The 17,588-nt window shown below is 51.9% G+C and overlaps 1 pseudogene; it reads left to right on the top strand.

Moving 5' to 3' along the window:
* Positions 1 to 5,974: 5,974 nt before the first annotated feature.
* LOC123055483 (syn-copalyl diphosphate synthase-like) lies at positions 5,975 to 17,086 on the top strand (annotated as a pseudogene).
* The last annotated feature ends 502 nt before the right edge of the window (positions 17,087 to 17,588 follow it).

Genomic DNA, 17,588 nt, shown 5'->3' with positions numbered 1-17,588 from the left:
TAGACATCCTCTACTTTGTTGTTGCAAGTTTTACGTGGCTGCTACGGGCTTCTAGCAAGAACCGTTCTTACCTACGCATCAAAACCACAACGATTTTTCGTCAAGTGTGCTGTTTTAACCTTCAACAAGGACCGGCCGTAGTCAAATTCGATTCAAATAAAGTTGGAGAAATAGACACCCGCCAGCCACCTTTATGCAAAACAAGTTGCATGTCTATCGGTGGAACCGGTCTCATGAACGTGGTCATGTAAGGTTAGTCCGGGCCTCTTCATCCAACAATACCGTCGAATCAAAATAAGACATTGGTGGTAAGCAGTATGACTATTATCGCCCACAACTCATTGTGTTCTACTCGTGCATAACATCTACGCATAGACCTGGCTCAGATGGCACTGTTGGGGAACGTAGCATGCAATTTCAAAAAAAATCCTACGATCATGCAAGATCTATCTAGGAGATGCATAGCAACGAGAGGGATAGAGTGTGTCCACGTACCCTTGTAGACCGAAAGCGGAAGCGTTAGGTTAAGGCAGTTGATGTAGTCGAACGTCTTCACGATCCAACCGATCTAGTACCGAACGTACGGCACCTCCGAGTTCAGCACACGTTCAGCTCGATGACGTCCCTCGAACTCTTGATCCAGCAGAGGGTCGAGGGAGAGTTTCGTCAGCACGACGACGTGGTGACGGAGATCGTGATGTGATCCGCGCAGGGCGAATAAGCACTACGACGCTATGACCGGAGGAGTAAACTTTGGAGGAGGGCACCGCACACGGCTAAGAGAATAACTGTTGTGCTATGGGGTGCCCCCTACCCCCGTATATAAAGGAGGGGAGGAGGAGGCTGGCCACCAAGGGGGCGCGCCAAGGGGGGAGTCCTACTAGGACTCCACTCCTAGTAGGGTTCGCCCCCCCCCCCCCCCCTATTTTTCCTTTCTCATCGGAGGGAAAAGGGAAGGAGAGGGAGAGGCAAACAGGAAAGGGGGGCGCGCCCCCCTCCCCCTTGTCCAATTCGGACTCCCTTGGGGGGGCGCGCCACCCTGCGGGCTCCCCTCTCTTTCTCCCCTATGGCCCATGAAGGCCCATAACTTCCCCGGGGGGTTCCGGTAAACTCCCGGTACTCCGATAAATACCTGAAACGGTCCGGAACCATTCCGGTGTCCGAATATCATCGTCCAATATATCAATCTTTACCTCTCAACTATTTTGAGACTCCTTGTCATGTCCGTGATCTCATCCGGGACTCCGAACAATCTTCGGTCACCAAAACACATAACTCATAATACAAATCGTCATCGAACGTTAAGCATGCGGACCCTAAAGGTTCGAGAACTATGTAGACATGACCGAGACACATCTCCGATCAATAACCAACAGCGGAACCTGGATGCTCATATTGGTTCCTACATACTCTACGAAGATCTTTATCGGTCAAACCGCAATAACAACATACGTCATTCCCTTTGTCATCGGTATGTTACTTGCCCGAGATTCGATCGTCAGTATCCTCATACCTAGTTCAATCTCGTTACCGGCAAGTCTCTTTACTTGTTCCGTAATGCATCATCCCATAACTAACTCATTAGTCACATTGCTTGCAAGGCTTATAGTGATGTGCATTACCGAGAGGGCCCAGAGATAGCTCTCCGATACTCGGAGTGACAAATCCTAATCTTGATCTATGCCAACCCAACAAACACCTTCGGAGACACCTGTAGAGCATCTTTATAATCACCTAGTTACGTTGTGACGTTTGATAGCACACAAGGTGTTCCTCCGGTATTCGGGAGTTGCATAATCTCATAGTCAGAGGAATATGTATAAGTCATGAAGAAAGCAATAGCAATAAAACTTAACGATCATTATGCTAAGCTAACGGGTGGGTCTTGTCCATCACATCATTCTCTAATGATGTGATCCCGTTCATCAAATGACAACACAGGTCTATGGTCAGGAAACTTAACCATCTTTGATTAACGAGCTAGTCAAGTAGAGGCATACCATATCACACATGTACTAAGTTTCCGGTTAATACAATTCTAGCATGAATAATAAACATTTATCATGATATAAGGAAATATAAATAACAACTTTATTATTGCCTCTAGGGCATATTTCCTTCACAGCCCCCCTCCCTCCCAAGGCCATTTTTTATCGCCGGCGCGAATAAACGGCCCAGTCGCGCCCCCAGAAGCCCTTTTTTCGCCGGCTAGGGCCAAATTTGGCGCCGTCGAACCCACGCCGAACCCGGCACACTGGGGGACGCCGGGGGGAAAAAATTCGCATGAAAGCTTGGTGGACCCGTCGAGTCAGCGACTAGGCGCGTTCGTCATCCTCATCGCCTCGTTTTCCCGCGGGGAATCAATGTGAAGGTTGCCGCCGGTCAGCCTTCCATTGATTCCTCGTGGGCGGCGCAGTGAAGGTGCGCCGCCGCGCGCCCCGCCCCCTCCCACCATGCGTCCATGTGGCTGCCGCCCGCTCGCCACCCACCCGACGCTATAAAAACCGCTCTCCCTCGTCGCTGGCCGCACACTCCCTCGCCACAGTCCCTCTCTCGCCACTGACGCCCCCTCTCTCTCCACGTCTACAGCCACCGCGTCTACAACCGCCGATGGGCGTGTGATTCCCCGACGACGGAGCGGCTGCCAACGGCTTCGGCCACCGCCACTTTCACGAGTGGGAGGCGTACCTCCTCCACGAGGAGAACTATCCGACGCCGCCTGACATGCACGTGCCGGGCTCGTGGAGGCTCAGCGCCGGAGGCGTCCCCGTCCCCCCGCCGCCTACCGCCGCCTCGCCGATATCACGCGCGTTCGGGCGTCCCTACCGGAGGAGGTGTGGGGCCTTCCAAAGTATGCCGACGACAACCACGTTTTGTGGACGGTGTACTGCCATCGCCGCCACGAGGAGCAGCTCGCCTCCACCAACAATGCACCGGTGAGGGGATGTCACAACACCGACGGTCGCCGCCTGTGGTGGGGCGTCCCCAGGTGCATGCTCCATGCCGTCCTCGAGCACCTCAACGGCGGCAACGAGCCGCAGCTCGAGTACCCGGCGGCCCCGGCACCAGTCACCCACGAAGCGGCAGCTCTTAACTGCCGAGGCGCATGGTGAGCGGCTCCTCCCCCTCCTCCTCCTCCCGCTCCTCCGGCTCGCCGGCGCTCGCCACCGTCAAGGCAGAGCCAGTGGAGACGCCGCTCGGGTGCGGCGCCCTCGTCATCAATGAGGGTGGCCATGGCCCGTCACCTGCCTCCTCCCGCCTCGTCAAGCCGAAGACCGAGCCGGGGCTCCTCGCCGTGAAGACCGAGCCGGGGCTTCTCGCCGTGAAGAAGGAGCACGAGGACATGGCCGCCGACGAGGAGACCGCCCCCAAATGGGCGCGGGACGACTACGTCCGGCTGAAGATGGGGCGCTAGTGTCGCGCCCTCGAGGAGATCGCCGCTCGGCGTTGCGGCCGCGACGAGGCCGGCGTCATCGTCCTTGAGGACAACGCCGACGAGGCACCGCCGCCCACCAACCCCGTCCGGCAAGGCGACCCAGAGCAGGGCTACAGCAAGGACGGCGGCGGCGTGCAGGACGACGACGAGGACGGCGGGGACGGGGCGACTAGGGCGGTGATTACACCACCTTCTACAAGCTCCTCAGCATGTAGAAGGCTCGGGACGGCGGCAGTGGCGGCGGTGGCGGTGGCGGCGTAGTTTTAGGTTTTAAGTTACGTCTTTTAAATTATGTATAAATATGAATGAATGTCGTCCAAATTCTTCAAACTTTAGCCGAACTATATTCTCAAAATAAGTCGTATGGGGGCCAACTTGGGGCGGCAAGTGGGAACCCGGCCACCCCTACCGCAAAAATAACGCTGGCTCGCCCCGGGAGGCACTATTTTCATCCCTAGGGGTGCCGAACGAGTGGAGATGCTCTAACTACCAAGGCTAGATGTTGGCAAAGGAGAGTCTGGATCAACCATCGAGTCTAGGAAAGCATCAACCAGAGAAGTAGTTGCATGAAAAAGCCTCCTTCCACGACCCAGGGTATGCCGACCTTCCACCATGTCTGGATCTAGGGGGGAAATCAGCCATTTCAGCAACTGGCATCCGGCTCCACTTGATCTAGGCGGAGGCAGCCACAGGCCTATGACAAGAGCGGGACAACCCCACCCGCCAAGGCACAAGCCCCACGACCCTGCGAACAGCATCCAGTGAGAAAGCTAGAGGAGGCAACGGCGATGAGCACAGCACATGAGAGAGAGGGGGGGACCTACCGCCGCCGTGGCACCAACCGACATTGATGAGGGGGAGATGTGGCGGGTCGGCGTTTGGGGCGTCACCCGAGTCGTCTTTCGCGAGCAATGCAGGGGCCTAGGGTTTCTCTTTGTTTGCAACATCTCGTTCGATCATAAATGATATCTAGGTTGGCTTTAAGAATATATATGTTAATTTGTACCAACTCCTTTCTAATTATAAGACGTTTAGATATTTCAATATGGATTGAAATGAGTGCACAAACACACTGAAATTCGTCTATATACATCTGAATCGGGAAAAAGTTACAACATCTTATAATTCAAAATGTAGGGAATGGTTTAGATAGTCGTAGAAGGCTCGGGAACACTTTTGTTCCACAACTTCTTTCCTAATTAGTAGTTTTTTTTCTAATTGAGAAGCTCACGCTTGCTCAAGTTATGTTGAGCCGATATGAACATGCTATGTTTTCATGTGGTTGTTTTCGCAAATTACAGTGTTATTATAATCCCAAATGAACATTGCTCATCTCCTACAGGATATAAATTGCCCAAAACTAGAAAAATTAACATGGCCCCAAATTATTTTAGCGGTCCATATGTATTCTTTTCTCCAGAGGTCATATAATCTCCTACCTTCTAAGAGGTAAGATTACTGAATAGGTAATATTTTTCTGGAATAACAACAATTAATGATATAAAAATAAATTGCTAACAACTCTTACCATATCGAGTATTAGGTGAAAATAAAATACTATCTTTCATAGTACATTGTGCATGTTAATTTGTATACTCAGCAAGGTTGATAAATTACTAATTTTACATATGTGCTAAATACAGTTTTAAATTATTGCATATGTTTTCGATCAGATATGTCTTTCTATGAAACAAAACTTGAGAATCCATTGATAATAGTTTGTTCCACATACAACTTTGGTTTATTTTTATTTGGATTTTTTAAGGCACGTACAAGTTTTGGAGTTATTGATACATATTAAAATTGTTTTTCTAATGCATTAGAACATTTTTAAGTATGCCAAATCCTTGCACTTTTTTTGCATGGTGCCAAATCCTTGTACTACGGGAAGTAAAAGCTCTTTACAATTCGTATGTTTGATTTTCAAATATGTGGAGTTAACTAATGTGATCCCCTTGATTTGGTGAATAAAGTGTATAGTTTATAGCTCAAAAAAAATACTACTATATGGTAGCTTGTTTAGGAAATATTGTACATTAGTATTCTCTTTTTATGTGATGATGCATTAATTGGAGATGATCCCACATAATCTTTTTATGTGACGACGCATTAATTGGAGAGGATCCCACATAATCTTTTTAAGTACAATAATGTGCATTAGTATTCTCTTTTTATGTGACGACGCATTAATTGGAGAGGATCCCACATAATCTTTTTGCACAGTGAAAACATCCGCAATCAAAGGCCAGGATTCATTACGACCATGGTCCTGTCACTATTATTACCTCCGTGCTAAAATATTTGTCTTAAAATTATTTAGATACGGATGAATCTAACATCAAAACATGTCTAGGTACATCTGTATCTAGACAAATCTGTGACAAAATTTTTAGGGACGGAGGGAGTACTTGTCAACAAGCAAGTGCAATTTTCACCTCGAGCGCTCTTCTACAAATACTTGATGATGGCGACAAGCAGCAGCTCATCACTGAGCCAACATCCACGAGGTTAGAGAGAGAGAGAAAGAGAAGACGGAGAATGCTTACGTTTACCACTGCAGTCCAGCATGTTCCCGTGCTCGGCCAGTCGACAGCCGAGCCATGGCGACGACGTTCCCTGCTAAACTCTCAGCGTCGACAATGTGGTAATCTCCTGACCAAAATGCATGCATGGTTAAGAAAGAACTTGAGCGCTCCGGAAAAAACTCTACTTAATCAGTGTTCCTTGCTCACCTTCCCACAAAAAAATGTTTTCATGGTAGCTTTTGTCGCCTCTCAAAATAAATAGAACTTCTTCTATGCATCTTGTCTCTTGTGCACCTAGCGCTTGGAGTGATGTTGATCTAGAGGTTTAGGCCGGAAAAAAATCCATACTGCATCTAATCGTGAACACTTTTAATTTGGTACATCCCCTAAACACATGAATGGTTAAGATCACTCCGTACTCCTTCATAATTAAGGGTGTGGTGGACATTAAGAATTTCCTTTTTGAAATGTTAAGAAATAATTAAGTGAAGTCTAAAATTACGTACTCTGATCAGGGACAACGCTGATCTGGACGGATGAAGTAGGCCCTAAGCCCTGATTAATTGCTGAGTAATTGAGGGGATTAATTATTTGATTAAGGTGGATGGACGATAATATCCTATTCAAAGTTTTAGGGGGGAGGGGGGTGTGCCGAAGCAGGCCTCGTTGGTGAATTGGTGATAAGGTGCTTCAGTTGATAATTTTAAATGGGTATTAATTCCATATGACTTACATGTTATTTTTCCATTTGTCATGCCTGATATTTAGGGTTGATGCTAACTAGCAAATCCCCATCATATCCAGAGGTAGAAGTGGGTGAATTTTTTTTTTAGAACGAAGACGCTAGGAGCGTCCGGCTTTAAATTAATAAAGCCCACAACATAGGCAGCGTAGCAGACAACAACTCGAACACGAGCACGGAGGCTCAGGCATAGGTTTCGAAACAGAGCACGGAGGCTCAGACCACGACGGCACGAGGCGCACAAGTCTAGACCAGGCCAGCAGTCGCAAAGGCAAAATACAGGCCCGGAGGCAGAGCATAGAGCACGCAGGCTCGCTCGCAAGACAAAAGGGCCACTTCATGGCGCAGAGGTGGCAGATGGCTCCCTAGCCAAAACGTAGATCTGACGAAGGCGTTCTTGGGCGCGATTCAGTCTTTCAGCATCCTTGCGCTTCGCCAACGGACTCCACTGCTGCAGAAGAAGGTTGCATTTGTAGATTATGTTAGCAGGGTGAGAAGGGAAGATACCCTCGATTGCAAGTTTGTTCCTAGTGAGCCAGAGTGCCCAGGACAAGGCACCGAAACAGCTCCAGAGTACTCGGTTGATGCCACCGTGAAAACAGCCAATTATGGTTGCGAGGTCAGACGCAGACCGTGGGTCCCAGGAGGAGTTGGCTGCTGCACGGACGGCGCTCCAAGCAAAACGTGCCAGAGGACATAGGAAGAAGACATGGGTCGCGTCCTCCAGGACGTTGCAAATCGCACACAGACTAGTCGACGGCCCGTTACGTTTGGCGACGTTAGCGGAAGTGGGCAGTCTATTGCGGAACATTTGCCAGAAAAACACCTTAATCCTGAGCGGAAGGCGCGCGTTCCACAAGCCCTTTGGCACCTGGAAGGATGGGCCTAGGCACAGTTTACGGTATAGGGACTTGACCGAAAACTTGCCAGACTGGGTGAGGGCCCAGGTGACTGTGTCCACCGTCGGCGACAGTGTGACCGGCGCAATGGAATCAAGCAATTCCGTAAGGTGTGCTTGTTCTTCTTGCGATAGCTCTCTCCGGAAATGCAGTGCCGGAGGGGAAGAGGCAAGCGCCGTGGCCACTGAGATCTCCGGGTTGACAGCCAGGGTATAAAGGCTCTGGAAGTCGACCCAGAGGGGATGGGCTCCCACCCAGTGATCAAGCCAGAAGCGAGCCGAGCGACCATTACCAATGGAGAACTTGGCTCCCAGAGCGAAAGCTGGCCGTACCGCTTGCAGATCGTTCCAGAAAGGAGATCCCCTCGCCACGCCCTCGAAAAAATTCCCGTTCGGGAAGTACTTGGCCCGAAGCAGATCAACCCATAGACCCGTCGCTCCCTGCGAAAGTTTCCAGATCCATTTGCACAAGAGTGCAACGTTCTGGATTCTGGTGTTTGTGATCCCAAGCCCTCCCAGATCCTTGGGGCGGCACACCGCAGCCCACTTGACCATGTGGTACTTGCGTTTTGGTCCCGAGCCTTCCCAAAAGAAACGGGACCGCGGTGTGTCCATCTTGGCGTGTACCCCTTCCGCCAGGAGGAACAAACCCATTGCGAATTGTGGCAGCGAGGAGAGGCTCGCGTTCGTGAGCACTAACCTAGCTGCAGAGGAGAGGAACTTCCCCCTCCACGGACTGACCCGCTCTCCCACCTTGGTCCAGAGCGGCGCCCACCCGTCGATCTTGATGCGCTTGGCATCCAATGGGAGACCTAGGTAGGTAAACGGCATATTGCCAAGTTTGCAATTGAGCAGGTCCGCTATGTGTCTACCCTCATCCGCCTCCAATCCCATGGGCATCACTTCGCACTTGTGAAAGTTGATCTTAAGCCCTGACATAAGCTCGAAGCTAATCAGTAAGGCTTTGACCGTAGCCACACTATGGAGGTCGGGCTGGAACAGCAGTAGCGTGTCGTCTGCGTATTGCAGGTGCGAAATCCCCCCTGGGATGAGGTGTCCCAACGCCCCTTTAATGTGTCCTGCCTCCGTTGCTTTCCGCAACATCGCTGCCAACGCATCAGCGACGAAGTTGAACAAGAGCGGCGACATGGGGTCGCCTTGGCGTAAGCCACGCTTGTTCCTGAAGAAGTGCCCTACTTCTCCATTCACCGAGACCGCAGTTTGGCCCCCCGAGACCAATTGCAAGACTCGGTGCACCCAAACCGGTGAGAATCCTCGGCTGGTGAGGATCTGCCTGAGGAAGTCCCAATTAACTCTGTCGTAGGCCTTCTCAAAGTCTAGTTTAAGTAGAATCGCTGGTTCGTGTGTGCGCTTAAGCTCGTGAAGGGTCTCTTGCAGCGCTAGTGGTCCCTCCAGAATGTTCCTACCCCTAATGAACGCCGACTGGGCACGACTAATGGTGCGGTGGGCGATCGGCGCGAGCCGAGTGGCACAGCTTTTGGCGCAGATTTTAAACGGAACGTTAATCAGCGCGATAGGTCTGTACTGGCGTATGTTGTCCGCCCCTGGCACTTTTGGGATAAGCGATAGGACGCCGTAGTTTAACCTAGCAATATCCACAAAGCCACGCATGAAGCCATTACACACCTCGTAAATGGGCCCGCGGAGCAATGGCCAAAAGCGCTTAAACATCGCCACCGGCCACCCATCCGGCCCTGGAGCCGTGTCAGTTTTCATGCTTAAGAGAGCGTTGTCAATCTCCTTAGGGAGAAACGCGAGCCCCAGCTCTTCGTTCTCGCTGTGTAGTACCTTTTGGTACGGGAGCCACACCTCCGTGCTGAGGCGCGCTTGTTGTGCCTCGTCGGTCCCCATCAGACTTATGTAGAAGTCGTAGATATGATGGGTGATTTCCGAGTGTTGTAGAAGAAGCCCCTGCTCCGACTGCAACCTAAGGATTGAGCATTTCCTACGTCTGCCATTCGCGTACGCGTGGAAATACTGGGTGTTCGCGTCTCCTTTGAGCGTCCACTTGAGACCACCCCTGCGCCTCCAATATTCCTCCTCTGCCCGCAACAGAGCTTCGACTTGCCCTTCCAAGGCGTATCGATGCGCCCATTCTTGCTCTGAGAAAGGACGAGTGTCCGCTTGGTTATCAAGGACGATTAATTCAGCAAGAAGCCTCTCCCTGAGGATCTTGTCAGCACGCCCCTGGTTCGCGTCCCAACCCTTTAGGCTTGCGCGGAGGCGGCCTCCGACTGCGATCCAAAACTCCATAGGGCCACGTTGCTGGCCTGCGAGTTGGACGCTTCGCACCCATCTCTCCCTAAAGATGGAGTCGAAATCTGGGACCTCAAACCACGCGGTTTCGAAGAAGAACCGCGGGCTGCGGCGAATCCTGTCCTCCCCTGAGGAAAAGATGAGGGGCACATGGTCCGAACCAATCCGGGTTTCTGCAAGGAGTGAGCAGAGTGGAAACACCACTTCCCAGTCTGGAGACAGGAAAACCCGATCCAAGACGGATCGCACCGGGGCTAGTTTCTTGTTAGTCCAAGTGTACCTTGCCCCAGTTCTGGCCACTTCCCTAAGTGCCATAGATGCAACAGCATTGTTGAACATCGCCACCCTTGGCCAATTGATATTATCGTTGTTTTTGTCTACTCCTGACCGAATCAGGTTAAAGTCACCTCCCACCAATAACGGGAGTTGGGCTGCCGAAACCTCCCTCACCTTGGCTTCAAGTTCTCCCAAGAACTCGGCCGAGCGTGAGTGATCTGCTGGACCATAGACTTGCACGATCACAAGCTCGCGAAGCGACGCTCGCACGCGGATGTTGGCAGCAATGAAGAAGATGCCGACCTCCCAGGTCAGCACCTCAAATGTGGCGCTGCAGAAACCGAGTAACATGCCACCCGAATGGCCCGTTGCCGGCATATGGTGCCAGACAAAGCGCTCAAGGGGATCGATGGCTAGGATATCATGGTGCCTAAACTCTGCTCTAATCGTTTCCTGGAGCCCGACGATATCGATGGCTTCTTTCCTAATATACTCTTTAAGTTGGGTGCGCCGCCCTGCGTGACCGAAGCCACGGATGTTCCAAAGAAGCGCACGCATCTAGATGACGCGATTGCGCAGGCGCACCCCCCTTGAGGAGATCGCCTTGGCCACACGCCTCACCTTGCCGCAGCGAGGCGAGGGAGGAGCAGCAACCCCTGTTGCTGTCTCCCCTTCGGGCCGGACCGCTAGCGACGTCGAGGGCTCAGCCTCAAGTGCCAGACAATCCGCGTGTTGAGCAGCCGCCGCTGTCAGCGCCGCCTGCGCCATCTCCTTCGCGCGCACCAGTGAGATGAGTTCGCGCATCCCTCCCTCACCCATCGGTACAACCCCACTCCCTCCCAATACCTCGCTCAAGTGATCATCCGAAAAGGAGTCTAGAATCGTAAAACGAGGCAAGGGATTACCTGAGGTTTCGAGGTTCTTCTAAGCTTGGAGGAGTTGGGCACGTTGGAGAGACGGGAGATTCCCTTTGGCACCCTTGGCCCGAGCGCTGACCCGCACAGGGGCCGCCTGCCCCTCCACCACGGCCTTGGAGCGCTTGGCCTTCGGGAAGGACGTCGCCTTGGTCGCCTCCTGAGCTGGCGGGCCGGGAACAGGCACCGCCAGAGCCATGACCGCCTGGCGCGGCGTCGCCGGCGCGCCTAAGAGCTCCGCTGCACGCCCGGCCTCCACGATGACCTTGCGAACCGCCACCTTCTTGAGCTGCTTCACCACGCCAAGCTTGTTGCTGCTGCGGCCGCCTTGGGTCGGGGAACGCGAGGAGAGAGGCAACGAGGCTGCCGACGCCACACCCGGGGTGCGGGTATCGTCCTGCGGCTCCACCATCATGTCCGAAACCACCCCAACCTCCATCCGCGCCGGAGGAGACGTGACGGACCCCAGGTTGGAGCCGTACTGGTTTGGGATCGAGAGCTCCAACTCCACGGACCCCCCCACCAGGGGCTGCTCCATCATTGGCCCCTGCACTTGGTCCGCCGCCCCGCCTTTGTCGGTGATGCCCAGCTTCTCCCACGCCGCCGTATCGATGGAGTCATCCTCCATGCTAGCATCTTGATCCTTGTCGCCTTCACGCCCCGGCCCATCCGGGTCCCGGCCACGGTTGGGGGGAGGGGGGTTGGGGGACGGGAGGGCTGGAGCCGCGAGTTGCTCCGGGGGAAGCTCGGGCTCGATGGAGATGTTGAAGCCTTCGCCGTTGAACCAAATCTGGACCTGGCCACGGAGCTTGCTTGGATTGCGGCAGGCGAAGCGCATGCGGACAGGCCCCGGACGGGTCAAGGACGCCTCCTCGACCAACAGGGGACGGCCGAGCATGGTGGTGGCCGCCATGAGCCGGTCGGAGCGACGGTGCTTGGGTGGGACGCCGCCCAGCTTGACCCACACCTCCGGCATGGCCAGACCCTTGGGCGCGTCGAGAACCGCATCACGAATGTCCACCATGAGGTTGTGGAGGGAGAGGAAGAGCTTGCCGCTCCGCGTAGCCATCCTGAGCATAATGGGATCTGGGAACACCACCAGGAACTCGCCGCCGTGGATAGGCGAAATCTGCCAGTCCCAGTCTCCCTCAAAGAGGTGTGGCAGCTCCACTTCGAGGATCTCTTGCGTGAGCGCACCAGAGGGCATGGAGAGCACCGCCGAGTTGTCCCCCCTCAGAACCTGCGGCTCCTCCGCCGACTCTTCCGGGAACTGGAGGCAGAAGAAGCCCTCTCCAGATATGGCGTGGCCCATGGTTTGGAGGAGTAGGGGTTTGCCACGGGTCGGACACTGCGCCGAAGTGTGCCCCTCCTTGGTGCATACCACGCACAGCGGCTTGAAAGTGCAGAGGTTCTGGAAGTGACCCGCACGACCACACTTGAAGCACTCCGGGCCGTCGGCTTCTTCGATGGGGATCGGCTCCTCCTCCGTGCCCTTGGACGAGCCCGGTGCCGCAGATCTGGGCGGGAGGGGCGGTTTGGGAGCCGCCGCCCCCGCAGGCTTGAACTTCTGCTTCTTCACAAAGGGGTCGCCGACGCGGTCGCCACCCGCGGCGGACTGCTGCCCCTTGCGCTTGAGCTCGAGGCCGCGCTTCTTGTACTCTTCCTTCTTCTTCTTCTTGCGCTCCTGCTCCTTGATCCACCAGGCGGGCGACGGACCCCAGCCGCGCTCGTCGTCGGCCCGCCCAATGTTGCGCTCCCGTGGCGGCTCCATGGGCGGCTTCTCCCCCCGGCGGTCTTGCTTGGAGCCCATCGCCACCACCTCCGCGAAGGATCTCACCAGAGGAGGTGGGGAGGGAGCGGGTGAGGGATTGGGAGAGAGGAAGCGGGCGGAGTGGCCGAAGCGCCGCACTTCAGAAAAGGAGGCCGGAAAACCTAACGCGGTGTTTAGGGTTCCACGGGGAAGCCAAAGCCATTTATATGGCTGCGCAGAGCGGGTGGACCTGGGCTGGGCCTCCACCATTGGGCCAGGCTGTGACCTGAGGGCCAGCGGGGCTCCCTGCACCACTGGCTCGACCCTAGGCTGGGCCACCGCACACACAGGTCCCGCACTTGGGCTACAGACGTCCCGATGGGCCAGGCCCACCAGCGCCCCGGGCACCTCGTCCCCAACCCTAGCCAGGGTTCCGCCCGGATCCGCCGCCGCCGCCGTGGCCGCAGGGGCCGCCCACACCGAGCAGCGCAGCGGCTGCGCTGGCTGCAGGAGCAGCCCCGCTGCGGACGCGTCAGGGCTACCTCGACCCTCGCCCCGCAGAGATGCGCGCGGCGCCCTGCCCCCTAGCAGTGCGGTCCGCCTTGGGCCATGACCTCCGGGCGCAAAAGCGCGCCGGCGTCCAGCCTTGAAGGAGCCCCCGAGCTCCTCCGCGCGCGACACGAAGTCGCCAAGGGAGCAGGGCACACGGCCGCCCTCCCCTGACCCCGCCTCGCCGCGCGACTCCACCTCCTCATCGTCGTCAGAAACCTCATCTGCCAGAACCCAGAAACGACTCCCCGGCCGCATGTCCGCGCCCGGAGCAGGCGCGACCGCCCGCCTGGCCGCCGGCGAGGCAGCTGCCGACCAGCCTCCCTCCAAGGCCTGGGCAGAGCCGTCGGGAGCAAGGCCAGGCGCGGGCTCGCCGCCGTCGGCGCCTGGGGCGCCTGCAGACGCCTCCGCAGTCGCCTTCAACAGCCTCTCTCTCTCTCTCTCTCGCACGCACACACGCGCGCGCGCCATCCACAACGATTTTCCTTCAAGTGGGTGAATTGGATGTTGATAACAACAGACGACACATGGTGAGCATACATTGCATATGAATTAACTCATTGAGCAGATTAATTGGCTACTACACACAATCTTACAAACATACACTACTATACTGAACACTAATCAAAACAAAATGGCAATGTTCCTAAAGGATGAACCCAGCGAGATGCAACAGATGATCGATGCCATAAGAATGACGCTGGAGTTATTGGGTGATGGTGAAACGTCGACGAATATTTCTGCCTATGACACGGCATTGGTCGCCCTTGTCAAGAACCTTGAGGGAGGTGATGGACCGCAATTCCCCTCATGCATTGACTGGATTGTTCAAAATCAACTACCGGATGGTTCATGGGGTGACCCCGCTTTCTTTATGGTCCAAGATCGGATGATTAGCACCCTGGCATGTGTGGTAGCACTGAAGTCTTGGAAAATTGACAGCGCCAACTTGTATGATAGAGGTATATCGATCGCTGGATTCTTTCTTTTGACTAAGAATTGACTTGTTTATCCCCACAAAAAGATCATTTGTCTAATGTGTGGAGGACCATTTCTGTTGTAGGTGTGTCATTTATCCAAGAAAATATGAGCAGGTTGGTAGAAGAGGAACAGGATTGGATGCCATCCGGCTTCGAGATTAACTTCCCAGCACTCCTAGACAGGGCCAAGGACCTAAATTTGGACATCCCTTATAATCACCCTGTTTTGGAAGAGATATATGCCAAGAGAAATCTAAAGCTCTCGAAGTATGCATACCTACATCTAACCTTGATTTGCACATTCAGTTGAATAGTTTATGTAGTATTAGGCAATAATTAATCTGAGTCTCAAACTATAGGATCCCTCTGGAACTACTACACGCCACACCAACTACCCTACTTTTCAGCTTGGAGGGAATGACAGACTTGCAGTTGGACTGGGAAAAGCTACTCAAGTTGCAGTGCCCGGACGGCTCCTTCCACTCCTCGCCTGCTGCCACAGCTGCTGCCCTCAGTCACACTGGTGACAAGGAATGCCTTGCATTTCTGAGAAGTTCGACGGGGGAGGTAATTCAAAATCTCTCTACTTGTATAACCGGCACAAATTCACACTTTTCTAGGGTAGGAGACCCTTGCAATGCCCAATGTGTAGACTAAGAATTTCCCTTTTTTCAGTGCCATGTACCCATGCGATGGATATTTTTGAGCAGTTATGGGTGGTCGATCGGCTGATGCGTCTGGGGATATCAAGGCACTTCACAAGTGAAATTGAGCAGTGCATGGATTATATTTACAGGTAGAATAAACTACTTCTGTTGTATTGCAAATAAATGATGGAAATAATTCCACTCAAGAGTTCCTAACTTAATTGAGGCATATACACGACTATTTTGTTTGGTAAAGCCATCAAAGTATCAGCAGATTTATCATAAAATACATGCTCATATATATATTTTGTTTAGCAACATATTGCGTATCAAAATAGCAGTTAGAGGCATGGTGGAGACTTCCAAATCATAAATCAGATTTCACTTTTAACCAAGGGAGTACATGTTTGGAAACTCATTGCCTAAACTTAAGTCAGACTTTTACTTTGATCTCCCACATTCATGACCGCTATTATTCATACCTATATATTAGCACAAAACTAGCCAAAATCATATTTTATATGACTAAATGTTAATAATTTCAGTGATACTACCTTCACCCAATACATTTAAGTACTAGTTATATATTTTTTGAAATGGAGTATTAATAGTGTTTTTCCTCAAGACCAATAGGGTACTATTTTGAGCGGAGCTGTGTATATATACACTTTGAACAGGCGCTGGACTCAAAAGGGACTGGCTCATAATGCGCACTGCCCAACCACGGATATTGATGACACGGCCATGGGTTTCCGTCTCCTCCGTCAGCATGGCTATGACGTCACTCCATGTATGTAACTAATATTTTGTCAGTCAAATTTATGAATGAAACTAGATTCAAAATTCGAGAAGTGCTTCTTTGTTTGTTTTGAGGTAGTAGCGCTTTGGCATGTATAACTACTCTGTCATGCTAGATCAAATTTTACTAATGTGTATCCACAATGCAGCCGTGTTTAAGCACTTTGAGAAGGACGGCAAGTTTGTATGCTTCCCCATGGAGACCAACCACTCATCTGTCACCCCAATGCACAACACTTATCGTGCATCTGAATTTATGTTCCCCGGTGACGACGATGTCCTAGCACGGGCTGGGCACTATTGCCATTCATTCCTCCAAGGGAGACAAGCCTCCAACAAACTGTACGACAAGTGGATCATCGCCAAGGACCTGCCGGGTGAGGTATGTCCCAACACATTCAGGTTAATTATATATGAGGGAATGCGGTCCAGCTAGAACTTAATTTCCTTGGTTGACAATAGACACAGAGTAATGAGTAATTCTATGGTGCCTTGTGCTTGTAAAAATAGGTTGAGTACACACTGAACTTCCCCTGGAAAGCAAGTTTGCCTCGAATTGAAACAAGGATGTATCTGGATCAGTATGGAGGCAACACCGATGTTTGGATAGGCAAGGTCCTCTACAGGTAACAACCATCCTATATGTAGTGTGTAGTAATGGTATTCAGCTAGCACCAAGTCTTAATTGCAGTTATGGAAGTCATATATTTGGTTCTGACACCTGACTTTTCAGAATGAAACTTGTGAGCAATGACTTGTACCTTAAAATGGCAAAAGCTGATTTCAGAGAATATCAAAGACTCTCCCGACTTGAGTGGAATGTCCTCAGAAAGTAAGTCACGGTCAATTTTATCTACCACTCTATCCTCGCGTTCAGTTAATTCGCTTCTACATAAGACAACTAGATTTGGTTGTATGACGAATCCTTGTCATGCAGAGGCAGGGTGTTGACTCATTTTGCTTTGCATCCTATTGATGTTATGTTAAGATTTAATAAAAGGGATCTTTGCTAGGGGGAAATGACAACTACTACCTCCATTCCTAAATATAAGACGTTGGGTCAGTTTAAAGATTCTTACTCGAGAGTACATGCAGGTGGTATTTCAGGAACCGTCTGCAGAGGTATGGTGGCACTCCAAAGAGTGCGCTCACGGCTTACTTCTTAGCTTCAGCAAACATCTTCGAACCTGATCGAGCAGCAGAGCGTCTAGGGTGGGCTCGCATGGCGGTGCTTGCCGGGGCGGTGACCTCTCACTTTCGACACACTGGGTATGAAATGCATACGGCTTCATAGTTTTTTCCCTCTCCGGAGTCTAGCTTTAGTGGTGGTCAATGTAACATGGCGGGAAATTTCTTTTGACCAAAACTGTTGAAATAATTTGACCGAAACACAAAATTTCAGTACATACAACAATTACTGAAATTGCCGAAAATTCACTAAAAATATTTTCCATACTGCATACAACATTGCCTGCTGATTGAAGGAATCCGCTTTTGTGAACCAACTAAACCTATTCAGAATCATGCTTGTACTAACCAAAGGAGTAGCTTAATCAGAAGCTACTTATAGAAGGCTCGACAATCAAACGGGCTAAGAACAATCATTCAAACATATTTGTAAATTTGTGGAGAAAATGAGCTCCATGTAGCCCGAGCACCAAAAGCCATTTCTGTAGTTGTTTGTAAATTATACGACAAAAACTATACATTGGGAAAATTTATTTCGAACACTAATCTAACACAGGTATAATTTTGTGTTACATCATTACATGTAACTTATATCTTGCTACTCAAAT

The sequence above is a fragment of the Triticum aestivum genome, chromosome 2D (genome assembly GCF_018294505.1).
Source record: "Triticum aestivum cultivar Chinese Spring chromosome 2D, IWGSC CS RefSeq v2.1, whole genome shotgun sequence".
Taxonomy (NCBI): Eukaryota; Viridiplantae; Streptophyta; class Magnoliopsida; order Poales; family Poaceae; genus Triticum; species Triticum aestivum.
The sequence above is the reverse complement of the archived record's forward strand: the minus strand, read 5'-3'. Positions and strand labels throughout refer to the sequence as shown.